Source organism: Cajanus cajan, chromosome 3 (genome assembly GCF_000230855.2).
Source record: "Cajanus cajan strain Asha chromosome 3, NIPB_CcT2T_4, whole genome shotgun sequence".
Lineage (NCBI taxonomy): Eukaryota > Viridiplantae > Streptophyta > Magnoliopsida > Fabales > Fabaceae > Cajanus > Cajanus cajan.
Window position 1 is genome coordinate 38467125 of NC_138519.1, and position 9953 is coordinate 38477077.

Consider the following 9953-nt stretch of genomic DNA (forward strand, 5'->3'; position numbering starts at 1 on the left):
AATTCCTTATGCTATGTAATCACTTCTTAATATGATTTAATGATACAATAATAGCAATGTTCTACGGAAGATTGACTTCAGTTTGAGATTGTGCCAAACAGGACAGGAAGAAAAAAATAAAATCCTACTATTTAGAGATGAGAGAAAGGGATAAAATATAATTAATAGGTTGTTACACCTTTATTAATAATAACAATGAGAATGAGAATTTATTTATTTATTTTTGAATAATTTAGTTGGCACAATTCAAATATCGTAAACCATTTTTTCTTTTGTAAATTTCTTAGAACTGAAGGGGAGTTGGGAAAAAAAAATCATTAAACCCCTACATTTTCATTGAATAAATAATACATACAGATATCTAATTTGCCATGTGTTTTGAATTTGATTTTATAATAACTATTTTAAAATTCGTATTAACAATAATTTTTATTAATTGAAAGTATAATTTCAGTTTCTTTTTATATTGATAGAGCGCGTTAATTGAACTTATTTTTTTTATCTTTACAAATTTCTAAATCAAACAATGGAAAATTATAAAAGTTTATTGTGTACTTATTGTATACTAATGTATCTCTCCATTTGGCATTGGAAAGTAGTACCTTGTATACTAACGTACGGTACAAGAGCAAGTCAATGTCTAAAATGTGACTAATCGGTCTAATTTGGAATTTTATGAGTTACTTATTTTGTGGTTATGTTTAAGTGGTTGGGTGGTTCAACTAAGTTAAATTGATTTTGTGAGTTACTTATTTTGTGGTCAATTTTTTTTAACCTAGCTTGATCCCATCCTCTAGGTCAGTTTATAGGACCGAACTATTCTTAACACACAATAACTATGATTTTACCATTCTCAACAAAATACCTCACTTGATAATTGATAGTAGACTATTTTGCATCCATTAAATATCTTTTAAAAGCTTAACAAATTTAATCAAAACTAAAATATTTATTTTTCTCATATTTCATGTTTATATATATATATATATATATATATATATATATATATATATATATTCTTTGGTTATAATATGTGGGTATGTGGGTTATTTTTAACGACATCCATTTCGACCAAACAAACAATGGAGTAGTTAAACATAAATCACAAGTCTCATTGGTTCCTTGTCCAATTCAGTTCTAACATGATAAAGAAGCTAATTTTCAGCTTCCCACCTTGGCATTTATTTATTATGGGAAACTACTTTTCAACCTCATCAATTATTGTACCTCACACTTGCATCTTTCTTAAAATTGATTTGTTACCACACCTGGTAAAGTAATTTTTCGGAAAAAGTTTTATGAAAATCGATATATTTAAATATATTTTAAATTTTTAAAATTTAAGATAAATTTATTTTAGTGTCTCAAATTTTAAATTGATCATTTTAATTTTTATAATTTTAAAAATCTCATTTTAATTTTTATGCTCAAATTTTATTAGAAAATTTATCAAGTACTATTGCATAAATTCTATTATTTGTGAAAATATCACATTAAATCTAATTAATGATATATAATTGTTTCAATTTATTACTTTCAAATATATTATAAGTGATATAAAGGACTAAAGAAAAACTTTAAAAAATTATAGGACTAAAAGTAATAATTTTAAATTTTAAGAAACAAAAACAAATTTACTCTAAATTTAAAAGATTAAAAATATATTTAAATTTTAATAGTAATGCTAATTTTCAACAGTGTTATTTTTTGTTTTTAGCTTTACTTTTTGTACATCGCGACTAAAAACGGTAATTTTAAATTTGAGAAGCAAATCAAATTTACTCTAAATTAAAAAAATTAAAAACATTTACATTCTAATAATAATACTAATTTTCAACAGTATTATTTTTTGTTTTTAGCTTTACTTTTTGTCCACCGTAATTAAATTCTTTAGTTATGTAAGGGAATCACGAGGTATTTCTCACAAGCTTTAATCATTTGAAGATGAAAAAATCTCGATTTAAAATTTACACATTTTTAAAGTTCTTTGTTTTCCTCCAAGAATGTATTTTGGGAGGATCAATTCCAGGTCTCTTCGCAAAAATTCAATGCGTATCCAATTAAACCATAACCATCGGATCCTTTTGCCTTCTACTTTATTTAGATGTCTACAATATGTAAAAATTTGAGTAAATTTTCATACATTTTCATATGAATGAGTATTACACTATTTTCTCCTTTTATGTTAAAATATAAAATTAAGTTTATTTAACTAAACGTGATTAATGTAAATTACACTTCCTTCTTTTGAGAGATACAATTATTACACTATCTATTCTTCATATGTTAAACTATCAAATAAATTATACTTTCATTCCTTACATATATAACTACTATTCTTATTAGATTTTTCAAATGATTTGGTGGCGAGATTACGACCTTACTACTATGATATCTATGGTGGTAGGAACATTTGCAAAAGAATTCTAACTTAGAGGAAAGTTTAGGTTAAGAATAAGGTTAGGATTGAATGATACATGTTGTCCAATATATATATATATATATATATATATATATATATATATATATATATATATATATATATATATATATATATGTGTGTGTGTGTGTGTGTGTGTGTGTGTGTGTGTGTGTGTGTGTGTGTGTGTGTGTGTGTGTGTGTGTGTGTGTGTGTGTGTGTGTGTGTGTGAAGATATATTATGATGATTGCATGAAGATATTGTTATTAATTAACAAAAATATTTTTATTGATTAACGGAGATATTGTGACACCCTCTACCCCAACATACATATACAATAATTATGAAAATATATTCTGTGGAAGAAAATATGCACAATGTTTTGATGATGCCAAAACATTGAAGAAAATAAAGGTCAAGTTAAAGCAAGCTGATCAAGAAGCAAGATCTCAAGTAATAACTAGATAAGTCTTGACTGCTTAGCTTAGTATGTAAAATGAACTTTTAGAATTTGCAAATTTCACTTGGCCGGCCATTAAAATAAGGATTTCAAGAAAACCTAAACTTAATCTTTTTGAATATAAGAATAAGTTGTTTGAAAAGAAAGCAAAAAGAGTATTCAAAAGATTAAACAAAAATATTTTTAACTGGAAAATAAAAACTTTCTATATCTTAAGTTTTCATAAAGCTAATTTTGGTATTATCAGTCTGGTAATCGATTACCAGGGCATGTAATCGATTACCAGAGGATGAAAACTTCTCTGTTCAAAATTGAAATGTTAAAAGGTCTCTGGTAATCGATTACCAGTCATTGTAATCGATTACCAGAAGATAAAATTTCAAAATTTGAATTTAAATTATACAACGTTTCAAACATTTTAAACTTAAACTGTCGTAATCGATTACCAAGTCTTGTAATCGATTACCAGAGCCTATTTTCTGAAAAATTATAGAAAGTTACAACTCTTCATGAAAAGACATAACCTAAGAAACAATTGTCTATAAATACCTATAATTTTTCAGAGAAAGGTGACGAACTCTATTGTGAAAATCATTTACAAAAACTACTTGGCCAAAGTCATTTGCAAAATCTCTAAAGAGTTCATCAAGATCATGAAAGTGTAATATTTACTCTTCAAAGAGAGTCATTCTGTAAAACTCAATTGATCATTGGATCTGTAAAGGAGAAAGGGTTTTTCTCCTTGTTGGTGTTTGAATCTCAACACAAGGAAAGGGAGTTCCGAGGTGTTGGAGGATTCAATTCTTGTAAGGTTTACAAGAGTAGTGGAAATCTCAAGTGGGAGACTTGAGGACTGGATGTAGGCAGGATTGGCCGAACCAGTATAAAATTAAGTTTGCAATTCTTCTTTCCCTACACTTTTAATTTCTTGTTATTAATTGTAATTGTGTAGTTTGCATCATCATTCATTCTTTACATATAAATTTATCTAAGGAATTAAATTTGATAAGAAAGTAATTGGAAAAGTTTTTATAAGACGAAATTTAGTTAACTTAATTCACCCCCCTCTTAAGTTCATTGAGGCTAAGTGACTAACATATTCTTAGAGTAAATAAATATTTTGAAATAAAACCATGGTTCCGTTAACATGAGAGTAGAGAATTCACATTCGTAAGCATACTCATAATTCACTTGCGGAAATTACAGAAGAAATAAAGTTAAAGGTTTTTCCAAAACAAAAGAAAGAAACTGAATTCCCAAACTAAGCCTAACTATGCCCGATGTCACATATCCTATTAGAGCACGCCCAACTGAAGCCTAAACCTCATCACCAACATCCTCATGCTGATGATCACCTGCAACACAATTTAAACACATACAAAGAACAACAAAGGAGTGAGAAACATCTCACTCAGGTTCAGGTGTAAAAATAACGGTCAGGCAACACACATACAAATCATAACAAAGCATAGCACAAAATACACGTTAGTAAAGCACAACTCAAGTCATACATACATTAGTAGCACATACATAGTCACTCATTATGTAATGATGCCATGGACTCGACTCACAAATGCATGCATGTGGCCCCTGTCACATATCACATGATGCATTGCTGCTAGCAATACACATAAAGTAGTCTAGGAGTACATGCCAGCTCAACCGTGCACTCTCAACTAGAAGGATGTATTGTTAGGGTCTCGTCGGGATAGTGAAGCCGCGCAAGATACATCTCATGCACACAAACAGGTAGAACTAGGCCTTCCAAACCACACTATCCTCTAGGACTCTTCCAAGATGTTTCACACTCGGAGGGCCTTCCCTAACGGTGTACTCCATATCGTACCCCATCACATAAATGCATATGATGCATGTCACACATTCACAAACTCATGGACTCATCACTTTACTTGTCATGGAATTTCATGTCTTATCTCATTTTATCACGTTTCATATTCTCATAGTCATAGTGCTCACAATAGCACGTCATTCACATCATGTCTCATGTCATTTTATCTCATAATATCATATCACAGATCATATATTCATTTTTCACATTTTCTCGTCATATTCACATAGTCTCATACAAGGAACTTCTCATAGTCATATATAAAATAGCACATACCCAAAGATTATCCAAAACATGAATCCATCATCAATTTTACATATAATGCCTCAAAATTCATCCAAAGATCATATCCCTAATTTTACTTTATAGGGTTTCCCACAAGAACCCACAAAGCACTTTAATTCATATCGAAACTTATCTATTTTAAAAATTAATCACATATTCATACATCACATCTAACAAGGAACACAACAGAACAATCAGAAAGCAAAACATAAAACTTTCATAAGGTGCTTATTCTTATAGGCATACCTCAGGCAAGGGATTAGGGACCAATCCTACTACCCAACAATTATTCGCACACCCCCAATCGAGGTTTCTGACTCCCCCCTTACCTGGATAAGCAGAAGACGAGGCTACAACATAATCTGGTTAATCTCCTTCTCTTGGTTCTCCTTGGTCTTCAAAGAGTGTGTCCAGGAGCAGTGCTAGAGTCTGCTATTTATAGATGTCAGAAGTGGCCAGAACGACCCATTTCGGGTCTGGAATAGCCTGTTTTGGATCCTTTCATCATGTGTTAAATTCGCATCTAGAACAGTCCGTTCTTAAACTAGAACGGCCCGTTCCCAACTAGGGTTATAGGCCCTTTTGGTGGTTTGGAACGCCCCATTCTAGTTTGGGAACGACTCGTTCCCAACTAGGGTTTATAGGCCTTTGTAGTAGTTTGGAACGGCCCGTTCTAGGCTACTAAATCACCCTTATTGGGCTTTGAGCCTTCTTACAATTTGTGAAAATTGGGGTGTTACAGATAATATTCCTATAAGTGAAGATATTCTGTTAGATGTATAGAATGTGCTTGATTTGATATTCTAGAAGATATTCATGTTAAGATATTCTGCTAGCCGTTAGGTGTTAATCGTCTAGGGTTTCACTTTATGATGATGAGATGGAGGCCCTTAGGTGAGTAGGTGAGGGCCAGCTCGACCTAGTTGAGTTGGACAGTACAACCACTATACTATCGCTCTTTAGTTATATTAATTTAGAATATCTAACATAATACCGCTAAAGAATAATCAATATAAGATTTTAAAATATACTTTTAATTTAATTATTCATAAAAATATTTTTAATTTAAATATATTTTAAAATAATTTTTGGATAGAGAATTTAAATGGAATAATTTATTTGTTTGAAGAATTTCAAATTCCTTGAGGTGAAATGTTTTGTTTGGATGAAAATCCAATTATTTCTGAAATTCCTTAAAGTAGTAGAATATTAAATTCTCCAAAAAATATAAGAATTTTAAATTCCTCATATATATATTTTTTCTTATTCCACTTATATATTTTTATCTTATCTCTTATCTCTTCATGTTTTTAATTATTGAAATTCAAAAGTATTTTTAAATTTATTAAATATTATGTAATATTAATTTTTAAAATTATTATATATTTTAAAATTAGCTAATATTTATTTTTATAAAATTTAATTTAAAAATCTCAAATATGAATATATTTTCAAAATCAATTTTACTACAATGAAATCAAATTACCATATCCAAATTGATGGACCATGGGCCAAGGGTCCAATCACCAAAGCTATGACCAGGAGCATACAAGAAGGATTGGCTAGCTTGGAGGATAGTGGGCTCTCTAAGCCCAAGTTACTCTTCATGTGGGTCATCATATCTTGAAGAGATGGTCTAGTTCACTTGTACATAGTAGTTCTTGTATAGGTTCATTTTTTCCTTTGTATTTGTGAGACACTTTGTTTCTTTCTTTATAGGATATTCTATTGAGTATTTAGGGTATGTTCCTTGGAAACTTTTACTCCATTTGACCTTGTATTAAGGGTCATTCATTTTTGTATTTTCAGTAGCAGAGGTGGGGTGACAAATAGTAAGGTGTGTAGGTGCAACTAGTATTGGGCCAGAGTTGGGCCTCGACCAAATTTTGCATATTAGGCTTGTTTTGCTCCATATTTTCCAAGGAATTGATTTAGTTAGGCCTCACCATCATTCGATGAACCTAACTAAACCAATTCCAACTTTTTGGATTGGATTAAATATGGAATAAAGCACCTTGGCCGCCTAGCCTTGTTCCTTGGTCGGATTCATTAGCTTACCTTGCACACTTGGGAAGCTTGTGCTACAAGCTTCTAACTTAGCTTGCTTCCCAAGCTTCTAACTTAGCTTTCTTCCCAAGCTTCTAAGCTAGAAGCTTGCTCCAGAAGCCTCCCAAACCATGGTGGACGGTCAAGTTAAGCTAACCATGGTTCCCTTGAACCATGGTTAGCCTATCTTGCTCCACAAGTTTCCTTACTCTATATAACCATTTCCCTAACCTTTGTATTCACTTTTGACATAAAGGAGATCAGAATTTTTCAACAAATTCTCTCTATTCAAGAGTCCAAAATTGTGGAGAAATTTCTCTCCTTAAGAACCTTCACAAAGGAATCCTTCCTTTGTGCCTTGGTTCACCATTTCTTCTTCTTTTTCAAGAAGAAACCGAACCTCCATTGTTGCTTCCTTCAAGATTTGGAGCTTTACCTTACTTTCGTGAATCTCCATTTGAGACCTCAAGAGAAGAAGTGGACTTTGAAGATAGAGCTTGGAAGAGAACATCAATCACTCCTTCAAGACACTTCCATCATTTTTGGTATCTAGAGCCATGGTTGCTCTTGAGGTTATGTGTTCCTTTTCTCTTCAAATAAATTTCGGTCATGTGTTGTCTTCTTACATGTCTTGTGTTGTTTTCTGAATAGATCTAATTTTTGTACACCTTATTGATACATCTACATGTTTCATTAAGTGTTTGGTTCAATAGTTTGCTTATTTCCTTGTTCTTGAACCAAATCTGGTTTGTGCCTTAGGTTCTTGTGCTTTTGCCTTTTTGTTTTGTTTGAGTCCTTTCTTATATTCTTAAATCTATGAATGAACAATATAATTAGCATGTGTTTTTGATTTCTTAATCATTAAATTTTTGTCTAGAAGTCATGTATAGTCCTTTTACTTGTCATTAATTCCTAGAATAGCTTGTTGTACCTATTTTGAGTCAATATATGTGATTCGGTTTCATGTTTAATATTCTTGTCTGACTAACCTAAATTTGCTTTTGATTTAAATTTTTGAGTTCAAATTTTGTATTAGTTATAGCAAATTCATAAAGTTAGGTTTCTATGATGTTTTCTTAAAAGTTTGTCAAAAACATTGCCTAAACACTACTTGACTCTTAAGTTTCTTGTGCAATTGTTTTGGGTGAACCTTGTACCTATTTTTAACCATTAAAAATAGAGAAAAAACAGAGGTTCAAAGTGACTTAAAAGTATAAGGAAAACAAAAGAAAAGTGTGCTTGAATTTTACTTAAAATTTGTGCAAAAAAAAATTGTGAAGCACTTGTGAACACAAGCACTTGTGGAGCTCTTGTATTGTGAAATATTTGTGAAACTCTTTTCAATATTGAATCCAAGACTTATACATGTTAAAAGGCATTAAATCCTGTGTGAATAAAAAAAATGTGAAAAGAATTTACAAAAGAAAACAAAAGAAAGAACCAAAGAAAAAGCCAAAAGGAGTAGAAAATTGTGACAAAATTGCTCTCAGATTTGCCTTATTTCTAAAACTATCCAGTCATAAACATTTGTTAATTGCTTCTTGTTTTACTTTTATAATCTTATACTTTTGTTTGGTAATCCACTCTAGAGCCTTTGATAGGATTCCCTTTGAAATGCTTGTTATTTTTAGTGCCTTAATTTTAGCTTGTCTTTCCTTGGCATTCCTTCTAGTTTGTCTCATCTTGTTCACCACTTGATGTAGCTTCCTTTAATTGTGCAGTTTCATTTTTTACCATATTAATCCAACAACTACTTGGTGTGTTGAGTGCTTCTTTGAAGGATCGGAAGGCCAAGATACAAGGGTAGCATCTTCAGATGTTTGTGGAAGCCAAGGAGATTGTTTTCTCCTTGGTGGAAAGCTCTTGTTGGAGATAAAAACCTAGAAGTAATCACCATCAAGATTACTTCAAAAAGAAGAGTGAAACACTTGAGAGGGTTGCTGCAAAGAGTGGTGGCTGGACTGGAATTGAAGGAACTAAAAGGATTTGAAGAAAAATTTTTGTGAAAGGAATTAGTGACCAAATTTAGAGACGAAAATTTTGCTGTCACAAAATTTCCTCACCAAATCCGTCTTTAAATTCAGTCTCTAATTAGTGGCTGATTTTGTTTTCTAAATTTGGTGCAGCCACTTCATTTCATTTCATTGTAATTTACATTTCATTTGTGTACAAGGTCTTTAGGAGTGTCTTGGAGGTGTCTTTGGTGCATCTTCATCTCTCCTTAGTGTTTTCCATAGGGTAACTCATGTAGTACTTAGTGGGAGTGGTCCTTGAAAGCTTTTAGTGCTTTTCAAGCTCCTACAAAGGTTTATAGCTTTCATGTGTAGTTTATGTTTTAAGTCATTTAAGTTTTCAAGCAATTTATGCTTTGATTGCATTTCATTAATTGTAACACTTAGACATTTGTTTGTTATTTTCTTTTTGGAATTTTTTTGTGAAATTGTTTTGTGCAAGACAAGGTACAAGGGAGTTTAGTAATTTCTACTTGAAGAGACTTGGTTATTAAGTGGCTCTTTGTAGCTCACCTCCCTCCATAGTTCAATTTGTATACTTAGATCTCTAAGTGCCAAGTCTAAGCACTTAAAATCCTTATTTTCATAAAAACTATTTTTGTGTGAAAATACTTTTTGTCTAAAATGTCTCATCAATATGACTATAGTGAAAGTGATAGCTCACCAAAAAGTATTTTTGTAACCCAAAAATTTTCGATCTTACGACCTATGGTTTAGACATATTTTTGAAAATCTCATCAATTAAGGAATGTCCGGAGACCAGACTAATCCTTAATTAATGGTTTTGAAAAATGAGTTCATGGAGTATCCACCAATGTTTTACTCAAAACATTGGAAAAAGAAAAGGTTTTTTAAAAGTCCAATAATAGCCTTGATAACCA